The sequence below is a fragment of the Calidris pugnax genome, unplaced genomic scaffold, assembly GCF_001431845.1.
Source record: "Calidris pugnax isolate Ruff unplaced genomic scaffold, ASM143184v1 scaffold273, whole genome shotgun sequence".
NCBI classification, from domain to species: domain Eukaryota; kingdom Metazoa; phylum Chordata; class Aves; order Charadriiformes; family Scolopacidae; genus Calidris; species Calidris pugnax.
In genome coordinates this window covers 14,573,720-14,590,159 of record NW_015094508.1, presented here as the reverse complement: position 1 = coordinate 14,590,159, position 16,440 = coordinate 14,573,720, and the positions used below count along the sequence as shown (strand labels likewise).

The 16,440-nt window shown below is 40.1% G+C and overlaps 1 protein-coding gene across 4 annotated transcripts in view; it reads left to right on the top strand.

Moving 5' to 3' along the window:
• Window positions 1-16,440, top strand: part of GHR (growth hormone receptor) — a 166,241-nt gene that overhangs the window by 133,421 nt on the left and 16,380 nt on the right. The gene's annotated exons all lie outside the window — the stretch shown is intronic.

Sequence of the window (16,440 nt, the reverse complement as noted above, 5' to 3'; positions counted from 1 at the left end):
TGCCACAAGTTGAGACAAGGGACCGAGTGGATTTCTGCTTGAGCCTCTTGCTCTACACCATGTGCCCCCGCATCATTTTTAAGCTGTGCAGAATCCCTGGCAATCAGCTTTAGGCACCTCATAAGCCGCAAGGGTGGTTTTTTTGTTTTGTTTTTTCCCCAAAATAAGTGTTTCATTGCCAGTGAAAGAATTAGGCTCATCTGTGCTTGGCTGCTTGTTCCCAAACCTTCACTGCTGCCTCACACATGCTGGCACAAGCTTTTTTGCAGTCACACGGGAAGCTGGTTTGAGAAAGCAATTTGGCGGGAAAATACTCCTTCTCCCCCCACCCACCCAGTGTTAGCTGTCAACTGCTTCCCTCCCCCCATCCAGTGTACCACCTGGTCCTACAGGCTCTTGGAACAGGAGAGAGCAAGTGGTCCAGATATCTCCTTCTCGGGGTGGCACTGCCAGCTGTGCCTGCTGCAGGAGCTGACTGAGCTGCCGTGGAGGAGGAGAGATTGGTATCTATCTTCAGATGGCAGATCAGTGCACTTCAGCTGCTTCCTTAGGGGCATCAGTTAACCACTTTGAAGTTAGAAGGCAAGAATCCATGTCTTTGCACCCGGAAAGCATGCCAAGGAGCCCAGGGAGAAGAAAAGTGGTAGAGCCCACCCAGAACAAGGAAGGCTTTGGGGCAACACTAGTGGCACATATCCATAGCACCCTGGGAAGCATTCAGTGGGGGAAGTTTTGACTCACTGTGCTGGGATAGTTAAAGAAGAGATGCCAGACTTGTTTGTAGAGATCAGACACAACAAATCACAGCACGGAAAGATACCCTGCTCTCCTTTGCTTTGATACTAGCAGGGAAACCACAAAGAGATGATCCAACCTGTAGCTGTTGTATATACTATCCCTCCTGCTAAATGCAAGTATGTTCTTTTAGGACGCAGTTTGCTTTCCTGTTTAGATTTTCTAGCTCTATCTTGATATGTTTAAGGAAATCCCTGATAGCATTGGATCCTTCATGGGTAACCAAGAGACCAGACTAAGCAAGGTCAGTGTAAATGATGTTCTTGGGAACCTGACAGAATGATAAAACTGCATCAGACAATCGTATCAAAACTGGTCCTGTAAGCGTGAAGAAGGTCTTTGTGAGCTGCGGATCGTAACTGCACCATTAATTTTATGTTTGTGTTGCCCAAGAGCAGCAGAGTTTACTCAGAAATCCTTTGCAGAGCCGATCCTGGCCACGTGTGCTGTAGCACGGGCACATGGCTCCTGAGCGCTGTCGTCACAATTGCGACCCTTCACAGCTCTTCCCACAACTGTTGTTGTCCTCTCTTCCCACAACTGTTGCCGTTCTCTTCTGCTGTAACAGCTGGAGATTTACACCGAGACAAAGCGTATGAAGAGCGTGTCTGTATGTCTCTCTCTTTCTCCAAGTCTGGAAGCTGTAGCAGCATCTCTTGGCTGGCCGGTGAGAAGGGGAGTGCAGAGAGAAGTAGTAAAACACAGAGGGAATTTTCTGTGTCACCAAGTGGGGCCTCTGTCTCTGTGTCAGTCCCTCTTCTTTATTCTGTTACTCTTCCATCTCAGGGAAGAAGGGTGAGCTTAACTATTACAAGTTAAAGGACCACTACTGGATATATCTATTTGGAGAATTTTTTTTATTTTTTTTTTTTAGACTCAGCTCCTGTTTATTCCAGCAAAGACTAATTTGTTAAAGAAATTTGTGTGATTGCCTGGACACTGTCAGCTGTGATCCACAGTTTTGCTTGCCTTTGCAAAAGAAATAGTTCTAAAAACAGCTGGAGAAAAATTGATTTTCATGTTCCTTAGATTACCAACAGTTTTTCCTATTTTGACATTAAAATAGTTTGTATTATTTGTATTTTTATTGTCTTGGGCCTTACTCTGTGCTGTGCTAGGTCTACACACAGTAGCTGCTAATTCATCCTAGTACCATAACCTGCGCAGAGGTGGCAGAAGGTTGTTTGTATTTTATTTGTGGAGTATCCATCAGAATATGATGGCCCATGTCATTCACTATAGTGTTGTCTCTGTCACTGACATAAACAAGGTGGCAGAAGCACTGAAGTTTGCCATCAACTCAAAACTTCACAGATTTCTATGCTGACTTGAGTCTTAAACAGCCCCTGTGCAGTTTGCACATTCCCTCTGGAGATTGATCTTATATGCGGCGCGGTGCTGAGTGTTTCAGAGTAGGTGGAAGCAATCAAGATAGCCTCTCTAGGCATAATTATTTTTTCCGAAGCATAACTGCATTCTCTGTTCTCCCGTTACTTTTAGCCCAGGTATAAAAGGAGGATGCTGGAAGTCACAGGGGGGCCTTGCTCAGAGAACTCCAACTCAGCTTTGCGGGCCCTGGGGTAAACTCTTGCCTCGCTAAAGCCAGCAGGATTGCAAGCTGAAGAATTTGTCTCTAGAAGTGCAAATAAGCATCCGAGCTTGAGGTGCTGAGCTCAGCTTTCCTGAGGTTAGTCCAGGGCTGTGGCCAGCATTCAACACTAATGAATGTATTCTGAGGAAGAGCTTTGTAGTGGAAATAGTGTTGTTCTTTGGGTAGAGTCTTGACTGCAATGTTTTAGGAGACAAGTACATGTTTTTCACAGTCTGCAAGGTTGAACGTTAACAGTTGATGTAAACCTGTCTGGCTCTTCAGGATCATTCTGCCCTCTAAATCAATGATGAAGAGCAAACATTATGGGCTTTTATTGATGAGTTCACTTCTTAGGCATGCCAGTAAGTACAAGTAGGTCTGAAATGTTGCAACATGCTCTACAGACTGTTTGCTTTTACCATCTAGTCTTTTTCCCCTGTCGTGAGCATTTTGAGATCTAATCTTTTGCTTAGCTTCTGCCTTTCTGTTGTATTTTTCGAATGTTAACCTTCCATAGAGAGGTTTTGCTCGTTCTTTCTTTTTATCTGTTTTCATTAAGAATTAATTTTCTATCTACCCGGAATAGCAAAGCTTGAATCTTCTGAAAGAACCAGTGTTTGTTTCGGTTGAGGGTTTTTTTGTCTGTTACTGAGTGCTTGTGCGTGAGCTTAGGCTGGTTCTTAAGGTAAACACCAATTTGCACGGGTTTTACTTCTGTGACTTCTTGGAAAACCAGAACAAATATTGCCCGAGTCTACAATACAGAAGAATTAGTGGTGTTGTCGAAAGAAAAGGGTTAACAGCCACAAAAATTCTAGGTTCCAGGACCCGGTGGGCTTGAATGAATTTGATGTTGATGAATATGGGGTGGGTGGGGATGGCCCATGGGGTGGGAGCTTGGCCAGGTCATCAGACCTTGATAGCCCAAACTGCCCTCAAACAAAGACAATAGGAGAAAAGAGAGAATGGTAAATTTCTGCTTTCACCTGTAAGGTTAGGACTGAGGAATGACTGACTTGTCATTTACTGTGGTTTCTCCTTTGTTATTATTTGATATATAAGACCTGCTTCTTTCTCAAAACGTGTGCTAGCTCCATGGAGCTCCCACCTACCACCCATCTCTGCACAAACATGCAATAATCAAATATCTTGGTTCCGTATGCAGATCAGAATATTGCACACCGGCTGAAGAAGCCAGATTTGGGACAACAGTGTCACCTATTTCCATTGAATAACCACAGGTATATATTTGCACATGAGTTTCTGTTCATAGGCAGGTGTATGTCGCTGAAATCTTACCTTCTTATCTTCTTACATGGATTTATTTAGCCAATCTCCTGCTATAGCTTCTGGCCTCTTTGATGACCAGTCCAGCGCTCAGCCAAGGGGTCGTATCACCAAGTAAGGCAGCAGGGACCACTGGCCTCCCAACGTGCCTTCAAGTTGGTGTGAGGTTGTCTCTCACTGTCCAGACTTGGAAACAGCTTGGAAACTCCTACCCTTGAGACCAGCTTGGCACCGAGCTGCCGTTCCTGGTGGGCTCTGCGTGGAGCGAGACGGCAGCCACCGCTGCGCAGAGCTGCGGATGGGTGTCCGGGACAGGTGTCCATCCAAAGCTGGGGGACATCAAACACCCTTCTCCTGTGGGGACAGGCAGCTCCCACCCCCAGTCAGGCAAAAGGAAACCTCTCCTTGCAAATACAGCTCTTTGGGATATAAGAGTCACAAAATTTAGGTTTGTTTATAGTATCTGTTTAGCAGTTGCTTTCTATAGCATGCATTTAAAAAGCAGCTTCCAAGTATAGGTGTCATTAGGATTTATAGTTCTTGGCTTTGTTTTTTTGTCATCCTTCTGCATAGATTTTTCCTCTGCTTTTTTCCACTTACTTACTTATTCTGGGTGTCTTGTAGCTCAACGTAACATCTGAAGTGACTGAAAATACAGGGATAGTTAATGGTTAGATGAGGGGTTCAGCATTAGAGATCTCAAGGTAAAGATTCTGCAACAGCCTCTGACAAATTCTGTTGAAACACAGGCCATAATGTATAATTCATCTCACCTTTCCAAACTCGAACTGGCCCTGCAGGGTCACCAAGATTTACCATTTGCTTCAACTGAGACAGTATGATTTAGTGTATAATCAAGAACTGGATGAAAGTAAAAGGTTGACATTTCACAAGGTCACTCTTGTTGCTATAACAAAAGCAGCTGTCTGTGCAGCAAAAGAATGGGAATAATTAAGACTTTCTGAGCCCAATTAGAATTGCAATCAAGAAACGTACTATACTGTGGGAGATATGCTATGTTAGTCATCATAAATGTTAGGTTTTCCCTCATCAGATATTACTTTATGGTTAAAATCTGATCAAACATACAATTCATCTTTTATTTCAGCAGATTTTGGCTTTTTTAAGTACATTACTGACAATGAGCCAAAGCTTGTTAGTTTTCCTTTCATTTTCTTTCACATATCAACACTGCACATTAGCTGCTTTAAATCAGGTGTTTGCATTTACTTTTTGCCCTAATGTGTTCTAATTCTAGTCTTACCATTCAGTCTCTATTTTCTCAAATTATATCAGTATATCCTTAGATATTTCTTAATCCTATCCATAACATTTAAAATTTGAGACCTGTAAGACAACATATTTTATTGAAAAAAGAATCACAAATAGCAAAATCTCACAGTTTCTATATATTACTGCTGAGAGTGTCTCAGACTTCTGTGAGAAATAAAAAAAAATACATTTGATATGTGTCCATAGGGATTAGTATCTAACTGTTTGTACCATGGGAAACTCCACACTGAGTATGATGGTGAAAACCCAGATTTCAAAAATGCAGGAAAATTCAAAGATCCTTCAGAAATGGTATGATAAGAATTATTATATGCATATTGTAGATTGCTAGAATTCTACCCTTTAAAAATTTGGAAAATATCGCTACCAAATTTTTCCCATTGAAAAAGAAAATAAAGATCCTTCTTTATTGAGGTCCACTGCATTTGGACCTACCAGGACTAATGCAGAAGACCTGTGACTATGCAGCATCATGATAACATCTATGAGACTTCCTTAAAGACACATTCTGAGGCAATTTCTTTGAGAAATTCAAACACTCTGAGCAAAATTGGTAAACCATGTGGGAGGTGAAACAAGACTGCCATCATTAAATGTAGTAGGAAATTATGGAATAAATTTCTACCCAAAACTAAACTGGACCTTGGTTTTGTCTCTCTCTTACACTTGTGTAAATCTATTTTACCTCCTGATGTTGATTCATACAATAGTAAAACCCGTACCATTTAGAAAGGATTATTTTCACCAAAGCAGAATAGTTACCTGAAGTAGAACTTAATATCATTACTCAGGGATGTTCTTACATGAATTACCCTCGTACATATTTCTGTTTATTGTTTTAAAGGCAAGACTAACCCTCTTGCCCTCATCATGTTTTTCTGCTCACCTGTAGAGGGGGTGAATGAATCAGTTAATCCCACGTGCCTCAAAGTGCCAAAAATGTAGTTCTGGTCATTTTGTATAATTACAGCTTGCAGTTGTTGCTGAGGAAATGGTGTGATTATAACTTTATTTTTGAGACCTGTCCAAGTAGCAAACTCTTTCTTTTCCTGTGCAGGGATGTAGATGGAATCATAGTTGCTGAGAGCATAGACAAGATATAGAAATCTGGCTAAATGCATTTGAGTGATCTGTGGGCTGTTGTAAGCTCTATTTTCTCTTACTAAGGCATTGGAGCAAAATCAACAGAATGACTGCTAGCTTAAATGGTGCATTTGTTGTCGCTTACAGAGAACAGCAGAGGGATACTGAGAGAAAAATGAAGAGAACAAGGAAAGTTGGGCCAGAAGTGAGGTGACGCACGATCGCTGCAGGAGATGAGTTCTGCAGTATCTGCCTTTAGGCTTTCCAAAGCTGAAGGATCTCCACGGCAGGAAAGATAGTGATCATAGTGATATCTAGTGTCAATCTACAGCACAGATACCAGTGATTTACCTGCATTTAGAAACCTGAATGTAAATGGAGTTTTCTGACTGACTGGCAATGCTGTGTCTGACATATTAAAGGAAGTTGTTGATGCCAGGATTTTCTGAGTAATCATTTTGGCTTTGGCAACTGTTCTTCCTTCCCACTTTCTAAGCTCAGTTGGGGTTCACATAACGAACCTCTCTTCTCCTCCCATTTTCCCACTGCAAAAAGCAGAGAAACGTGTATGTCATAATAATTTTAGGGAGATTATGTGCGACTGTTGGAATCATAGCTTGACTGAGGGCATGTACAAAACTCTTAATTCGTTGTGTCTTGAATGTCCAGAACCTGCTGACTTTAAGTGCATATTGGAAAGCTTCTAGAGGAGAAGTACTATTATAGATGGTATGTAAGAGCATTTTTTGACTGACCTATGTTTCTTTGATTGCTTTAAAGAATCATCACTGTCCTTTACAGTGCCTATTAATCTTTTGTTAATCTAAATAAACCATGAAAACTATTGCTTCTGCATGAATGTCTCTCAGGGAAATGAGGCCCTTCTTGACATAGTATCCTTAAAGTCCATGCTTTTGTCAGAAGTGGAGTCTTCTTAGGCTTGCTAAAGACTAATATAACAGTAATTCTAAAGACCTAGGTTGGTCTTCAGTTAACTTGAATGTTTCCTCTTTGTTTTGCTCAGTCAGGAAATGGCTGTGTTTTCAAATGAAAAAAATCAGGACTTCCCTCTAAACTCCTCCTATGGTCATTTGAAAAGACTGGTTTATGAAAATATATTAGAGGAAGATGGGAAACAAGCCAATTGACAAAGGCTCATTTTTTAATACTGATCAAACGTTAAATGTATCACTGGGGCCTATATTTGAAGCAGTGAGAGGAAAATCCCCCACCGCCTCTGTCTGTGACTCTTCCCTTACTAAGATCCTAAGCCCAGGACTGACAGCACTGGGTTCTCACAACAAGGGGACGGGTGTGACAGAAAGTTAAGTTCAGCAGAGGATACATAAAACTTAAATCACTTTTGGCAGTCTGTCAGAAAAAGAAAAAAAAAAAAAGATATTTCCTTTATAAATCTGTCCACTGTGCTTTTGAATATGATTGTTTTGTCCGAATCTCCTCTGCAATAGTAAAATAAGGATGAGTCTGGAGGCTTACTTCATGCCACTCAGCGCTGTACAGATGATCAGAAGATTCTTTTAGGCTCATAGCCAGATCACAGAAATAAAAGCTAAAGGAAAATATGTATTATTCTGTTAAGCTAAACTCCCTTCTGAGTCATGAGTGCTCCCTGTTTGATTGTTCTCTAGTGCTTTGTTCATCCTAGCTCTGAATCGCCATTACTTCAGGGGGAGTGGAGGTTGTTTTTCCACTGCAGACTTAATTCCATCAGCCTAATATCATTGGCATGATTTCTCTCTCATTTGGTATTTACATCATCCTGAATTTCAGAGTAAGTTTAAATGTATCCAGCTCAGCAACTTTCCCATTTTGGGAAGAACATCAGAAACTCCCTGTTTGTAACTTTAAGTGTCACATACATTTCCTTTCGTGAGCAGGAGTCCAGCTGGGATCCAAAGCATGTAAGTCTAGTTATGGCCTTGACAATTGCTTGGTACTCTGGTTAGTTGGTTGTTTTTTTCAAAGAAAAATAGTTAGTAAATTAGCAATATTTTTACATGATATATCACAATATTGGCTTCATATCTGACAATGAAGAGTGGAAATTGTTGCTTTATAAATACTATTGAAAGGGCAATCCTGGTAGGTCTACAAGAACTCTGCTTAAACAGGGGATGGAATTGTTGTCACAGTCATTTTCCTTTTGAAACCCCCTAGAAGGGATGCTCTTCTAAGAGCACTGCAAAACTGCAAAGACTTATCTTCTTGCTAAGTTTGAAGATAAATAGAGCGGCAAACAATAGTTTTATTCTTCTCTAGTTTGTTTTTAAAATTTCACTGGATCTTCTTTGAAGCTGGTAACTCATAGTTCATGATTCATTGCAATAATAAAGTTCTGAATTACTGAACGAGTAAACATCCTGGCTACAGTAATAAAACAGACACTCTAAAAAGCACAGGAGAAATACTGCATGCCAGAAATGTTCTAAAATACTCAAATAAATTCAGTCTTCATTGGGACTCAAGAAAAGATATTATGGCCCAGATGTGCAAAAAGAGTGAGAATACTGTATAAGCCCCTGCATACTTCACAGTCTCTGTAAAGATGAAATTGGGTGGTTCTCATCATGTAGAATTGTGAAGAATCAGCATGATTCTTAGTCTTCGGGTATTCAAAGCCACATAAAATTTGTCACTTGTCACTGTGACTGATCAGAGTTTGGGAAGTCCTCGGATTGCTCTGTGGGCTCAACTATTGATCTGGGCATGTGTGCTTGTTGCATCGAGTGGGTCTCGTAGTAGGATTTCTCAGAGGAATCTCTAAATGACAGGTCAGTAATAACCCTTGGAGTTTCACTCCCAGTATGGAAGGTAACAAATGATCCCCTAGTAACAGCCTCTGGATGTTTTTTATCTCCTTAGTTTTTATATTGATATATGGTGAGTATAACAGGGAACTTCCCTCTAGACTGAAAAATAAGATTGCTGCTGACCTGCTGACTTTTGGGAGTTTCCTCCAAAGACATTCAGATACATGTTCCATGGATAGAACTGGCATTTTTCCTTCACTTACTTCACTTGACTTAAAGCCACACCAAATTCTACTACCTCAAATTTCAAATGGAGATTGATGATTTGTACTCCATTAAAATCTCTGTAGAGTATGAGGTAGGATTTTTCTCTCATGCATACAAGTGTTACTGCACATAAATCAGGCAGTTATTATTTTGAAGATTGGTTAAAACCTGCGGGAACCAGAAGTAGCTTGAAAGTTCAACAATGGGAAGTACAAGAACTTAGAGGTTAACTCTGGCCTCCCAAAAGCAGCATGAATTAAAAAGACCAAATGTCAAGAACAAGGCCAGATTGAGGGCCAGTATCTTTGTCAGTTACTTCATTCAAATGTAACGAGGGTGTGGAGGGGGAATAAATAACCCAAAACATCAGGATGCGTTTGTGCATAACCAGCACTGTTTCGATGATGAAATACAGAGTTTGGGACATAGTGTCATTGGTAATTGATGATATACAGCTGTGCCTGTCTGATGAATCCTGGCAAATTCATGACTCTGCTTTTATAGAGCACTGATTATAGTGGACCTAATCACTGAAACCTTGTTAGATTTGTGAGGAAGACCTCAGTCTTTCTGTTGAGCTGTCATTATTCTGCAGGTGTCCTTAAATGGAGGTGCTTGCCTCTTTTCACACTGTCCTTGCAGCCACCTGCTTTCTCCTCCAGTGTCTTACCTCAGTATCTGTTTTGAGTGATCCCAGATACATGCAATTTCTCCTCTGCACTATCAGGATATGTATGTGCCAGACCAAGAAATTGTCATCCTCACTAATTAAACTGAGTGGCAATGTGATGGCAGGTTTGCATCAGCTCCCCTGCTTCATTTACAGTTTGTCAATATTATGTTTCTTCTGCCTTTACCTCAGGTCTTTTGCTACCCTTTCTGTCTTTCTCTCATACACACGTGCGTGTCCTCTTGTGCTGCTCTTTCCAAACACGTCACCTTGTTTTCTCGTCCTTTTTTCCTCCTGTGTCTTTGTCCTTCTTCATCTTGTGCTCCCTGCTCTAGCTCTCTTTGTCCACTCCCACTGCAGATGTTAGCCGTGCGGTAACTTTTCCTTTGTAAGCACTCTCCGTGTCATTCTCACATTGGTGCTCCTGTTGTTTGCTTTCCTAACACCACCTTTCAGTATTTTCCTGTTAGATTTTTGGCAGCCGGTGTGGGGATGCCAGATTATCCTTCAGTTTGTGCTGGTTCTGGGCACCCATCTCTGATGGGAAGCTGCAGCTTTGGAGGGCCTGTGTCACAGCTAGGACATCCCCTCACCTCCGTGTGCTGGCTTTATTGTGCTGCGTGATGGTGAGCGGTGGGTTTGCTCTTAGATAGCTATTAACTTTGAACCGGGCTCCAGGCTGATACATGTGCAGGAGAAAGAAGAATATTGGAGATTTTCGTCAGTACTCTAGAATTTGTTTGCTCTGAGAAGGGCATGGAAGACCTTTTGTGATGTTTGCTTATTGCACATGCTGTTTGCCTGTGGGACTGCGCGTGTGCTTCCGTATTTCCTCATATGCCCTGCCACGTCATGTTAGCCATTAGTGAACATCTACAGCAACGGCTGTAACAGATAAAAGCATTATTCATTATTATTTTTATACATTCTTGAAAATGCAATTTCAGTTTGAGTAACAACTATATAAGCAATTAAGAGATAATTGGAAATGGGCTTGTTACATTAACTGCCTTTCATTTGCAAATACTGTGACCTCAGGCTGTGCTTCCCTTTCAATGCTGTATATATCAGCAGCCCAGTTGACACAGCTTGCCTGGGAGGGCATGGTTTGGAAAGCACATGCAGAAGACCTTGGAATATGGCAGATGTCCACATCCTTGCTCATCCCTGTACTGTCTCATGGGCAGTAGTACTGAGTAATGCTGCATGATTGTTTTTCCCCCAGTCCTGACATTTTTGTGTGTACCCTAATGGACACCACATCAGCGTGTGCCACATAGATTTCTGTTCTGTCGATGCTCAGTAGCACAGAGAGTGGGAAATCGGGCTTCAATGTTGTGGAAAAGCTCTGCTTCTGCAAAGGCTTTTACTCTTTTAACTATATCAATCTCACTTGACAAAAAAAAAAGAAGTTTGCTCTGAAAGAGAACAACCTGAAAAAGCAGAGCCATTGCCTCCTCATTCAGTGTTACCAAGCTCCAGGGTTGGTTTTTTTTTATTTTTTTGTTCATTGATTATGTTGCAAACTTGCTAAGAAGTCCTTCTGTCGTTTCCCAAAACACAGTGCAGAACCTCCATCTCTTCTGCAGGGATGCCCACATACTATTGCTCAAAGTAGCACTCACCCAAATAGTCTTCAATGCAGAGGTGAAAACATATTCCTCTTTCATGTTCCTCAGCAAAACACCCATATTTATCAAGAACTATTAAAATATTTAGACTTACCATGGGCAAAATATTCCCTTATACATCACTTCCCTTCAGTTTTCACTGCGACATAGCATCTTAGAATTATCAAACTTCACTTTGTTTCCATTGAGTACTTTATGCAAAAGGATCTTATTTATTACTGATATGAAAGAAACGATCTTATTTTCCCCAAAAAGTTGTTCCAGAACTTTACTGTTGGCCTTTCATGGACAGATTGTACCTAGAACAAAATCTGAGTCAGACTAGCAAGCAGTGCTAGTGACGAAGTGACCTGGGTGTTGTCTCCACTTACTGCATCCCACTCTCTGTATAAGTGATGTCTGACAATTTATTAGTACGAGACTGTACCTATTTAAAATGTCATCCACTGATGGCAAATGTTTTTTATTTTGCTCCGCAATATGAACAAATCAGAATTTCCTGGTACCAGAGAAATCAACCTGCCCTTATTAAGGTAAATTGCCCGACATTTGTTAAGGTTGGTGTTTTCGGGAGCAGAACCTAATTGATAGAGCATTTGCTTCCAATGCACAAATTTGAGCTACACTAAAAAATACTCCAGGTTTTCATAACTTAAAATTCCAATTTTAAATGTAGTTAATTCCCCTGTTTACATTTCCATTACCATCTTTCTCTATTATATTCCAGCAATGACCCCTTGTGTGTGCTTTGAGAGTAGATTGTATGAAGTTATATACTGTTCCATAAGGTTTCTTCTGCCGTTGATTTGCATATTGGAACATGTTCTTCTTCTGTAAGTTTGAGTTTGCTCTAGGTTTGATAGATACCCTAACTTTTGATACCTGATAATTCTACATTAACTTTCTAAAATTACCACAACCAGAAATATTTACTTTTGTTCAGCAAAAATGTATCCTCTTTTTTTTTCGTTCTCTGTTTAGTTAGCTTGATTTTTTTTTTATTCATATTCTTGCTATTATTTCACCTACCTAAGTCCTAGACTAGTAAGAGGTGTTTCTGTATAACTTGTGTACTGCTCTGCCATTGTGCCTGCAGAAGTACTGGAGCTCTGGTGACAGTAGGACTTTCCCCAAGGTGATGATAACTTATTTTGTTATATCCCAGTCATGAATTTGAGTTCCTTACTCTGCCACACTCAAGGGTAGCTCCCCTTAACGTTAAATTTTATTAAAGGGACATTCAAGCAAAAAAACCCAAAACAAACCAAAAACAAAACACCAACCAACCAATGGAACTTCATCTCTAAGGAATTAGCCTTCTGACACCTCTAAATTTTTTGGTTTGAATTACATCTTTATGTAGCTTCTAGTAAGCTGCAGTTATGGTACCGCATTGAAACTTCGCCAAATGGAAAACTGCAGGCTGGTGACCCACAAACAAATGTAAGCAGAAGAGATGGCACGTCTGCGTTCCTGATTCTTTCCATAAACTGCACTATCGTTTTAGCTACTGTTTTGGCGCAGTTTCTTCTGGCTGAGCCAGAATTTAGACCATGGCTAATCTGTGGTCATAACATAATGAGAGCAGAAAGCGAAGAGATTTTACCCTTTTGCAGCAGAGTTGTGCCAGCTGAACATTAACCTTCTGCCTCACCCTGGGGCAGGGCTAGGAACTTTTCTACAAAACTCCTTAGTAGTCACAGAGGAAGCCACAGATTTACCATTTTTTCCCATGTTCTCAACTGTTCAATCTGCGTATTCAGCCAAGCCATTACCTTGCATGAAGTGAGAGGTTTATTCATGACAATTTGACCAGAACTTATTGGATCAGGTAGGAAAAGAGCAAGTGTGTATCCATGTTTTGTTTTGCTTTTCCAGGCTATTTTAAATCTCAGTTTGACAGCCTTTACTTTCAGTACCCTGCTGCCTTTATGCCTAAATGCATTCAGCTGAGCTATTGTGTTCCTTTATCACATTCAGGGTACGGTTTGTTCAGGAGATGGAGCTCACACAGGGTCCTGCACAATGTTGATAATTGGCTTGTGTGGGAAACAAGGAATTCGGGAGATCTACCCCAAGAGTGCCAAGCCTTATACAAGTCAGTATGACAAAGTTTCCTCCAGTCACTCATGAAGGCTAAAAACTTGAATGGAAACTGGAAACAATCAATCAGAAGATAATTGTTCTTACAAAGGGAACTGTCATATATATATATATATATATATATATTAAAAAATGGTAAGCCAAGAGTATATGAATCCCAAACAAAACTGCTCCCTGCTGAAAAATTTCTTTGCCTGTTGAAGGAACACTTGTGAAAAAAACAGAATTAAGAGAGCTGTCATGAGGAAATGGAAAAGAAAGTGGGACCTTAGGGATAAATTCTTCTGAAGTTGGGGTGTAAGAGACCAAATCTTAATCTGCATTCTCTGTCCATTTCTAATCCTCTCCATTGTAACTGGTGCAACTTCTGGCAGTGTTACAATCCATTTTCCTAGAAGAGTTTGTGCATCTTACAGCTCTTAATTTAGCTTGTATATAAAGCTGGTGAATTCAACAGAATTCATTATTAAGACATTGTAGAGCCTATATCTAAGATCCTGATGGACCTCTCAAAATGTAAGTGAAGTTTGATTTGATTCTGTTCAGTTCGTTTCATCATGTTAAGAAGTGACAGTGTGACTTTATTTACCCCTGGAGACGAGGACATGGTCTGCATGGGCTTTAAATATGTATGTTCTAGCTACAAGTATGGTGCAGGCATCAACAGAAATATTCTAATTTAGGAGGGTTTCTTAGTATATCATTTTCTCAAATTTTTAACCTGTTTCAGTAAAAATAGCTGTATTTGTTCTCGATGCACATAACTGAAGATAGAAACAGGAAAGCCATAACATGTACTTTCTTGCATGCTGTTTATAGAAGAATGGAGAGACTCATGTCTTGTTGATTATAGGTATTATGCAATTGAGGCAATTTTACCCATGTCTTTGAAGTGGAGGCACACATTTTCATTTATTTTTCTTTGTTTTAGCTTTATAAAATGATTTGATTTTCAATTAAATGGAAAAGGAACTTCAAATTTGAGAGCTGGAACATTCATACATTTTAAAAGTTATAAATGTGATACTTGTCTTGAATCTTTCATTCTGTTTTATTTTGGATCTGTTACAACAGTTTGCAATTTCATCATGATGTACTGTTTTAAACAAAGATTTCTACCATGTGAAAATTGCTTGATGAATGATGTAAAAATGTTTTAAAGCTCCAGTCAAGGTTGATCAGAAGCATTTTGGCATTTAGGCCAAAGCTGTCCAATATTGAATACCATACCAAACAAAATGAGACACAACAGTAAAAATGTTTTGTTTCAATATTTTCTGAAAAAGAGCAGTGTTATTTTTTCCATTTGCTGCAACACTTCATTTCAAAATTTGTTTGAATTTTAAAAATAAATTTATTTAAAGTTTGGTGAGATGGAAAATGCTGGCTAAGAAAGAGAACAAAACGGTTCTGTTTAAATCTTTCCAATCAAACATCAGTTATTTTAGGTTGGCAAGAAGAATTCTAAATGCTTTGGTGGGGGGAGGCAGGGGCTGTAAGCCACCCAACTTACGAAATCTCCTATTTACATATGTAAGTTGAGGCCTTGTTCAATGTCCAAAGTGTGAAATGAGGCAATGATATGGGATGAGCAAAACAGCAGTTCATAATGTTCATGTATTAGTTACTGCCTGATGTAGATGCTTGGCAGTGCGTTATATAAAGCACACAATTTGAAACATTAAGCCCAAGAAATACAAATAGCTCTGGTGTTGAATGGCTGTGTCTGTCTGAGCTGTAAATAAAGGAGTCAACATGCAGGAAGGCTACAAAATCCTCATGCGTAGGAGGAAGCATCTGGTGCGTGTGGATGTCTGTACCTTAATACTTTTTCCTACTTCAAGTGTAAATATTTTGTACCAAATATTATCATAGCATCATAGAACGGTTTGGTTTGGAAAGGACCTTTAAAGGTCATCTAGTCCAACCCCCCTGCAATGAGCAGGGACATCTTCAACTAGATCAGGTTGCTAGAACCCCATCCAACCTGACCTTGAATGTTTCCAGGGATGGGGCATCTACAACATCTGTGGGCAACCTGTGCCAGTGTTCCACCACCCTCATTGTAAAATATTCTTCCTTATATCTAGTTGGAAATTCTGATACTCGCAGTTGTGATACTGCAAAAATATTTGCAAAGAACTTCACATGCATCAAGTTGTTCCCTGGCCAAGGATCATTTCACTAATCATAAACACCTGACTAGTATCTGCATTTTAAGTGCCTTATTGAGACATTTTCTTAAATAAATTATCATATTTACCATACCGTCAGTGAAGAGAGGTAGATACTTCTGTGTGCATGTGATCTCTCTCTGGAAAGCTTTCCAGGCCAAATAGGAAACATTGGCATTAGACCCTTAAAAATCAGGAAAAAGTTAAGTACTTACTTTGAAAGCAGTGAGTCATACCCGCAACTTTTGTTTTTATTTTTCTCACAAGGGTTGATGAGGCTGACTAATTATAGCGGTCATTTCATGGCCCTACATCATTTCAGTTTTGATAAAGAACAGAAATTGTGAATATAGAAGCAACATGTGGCAGAATAGGCACACGCTTAGAGATGCCCTTATCTCTCTCAGAGCAAGGTTATATCTACACAGTATCTTATACACAAACCTGAACTTAGTTCAAGGTAGTTACTCTAATGAATTTGACATATTGCAAAACTGTTCAGCTGGGTAAACACTAAGCTGTGGTTAGTCCAGTACCAAGCTCTACACTACCACACTTTCCTTAAAGCAAGTGCAGGGCTAATTCAAGTATATCTGTACTGAACTAGTAAAACAGAGTATAACCAGCTGGTCAAAAGAAGTGATTACTGGGCAGTAATCAGCGTTGGCGTGGCCTCACCTTGAATATTGTATGCGGTTCTGGGCGCCAATTTAAGAAGGATGTGAAGGTCCTTGAATACATCCAGATAAGGGTACCAAAGCTGGTGAGAGGGCTG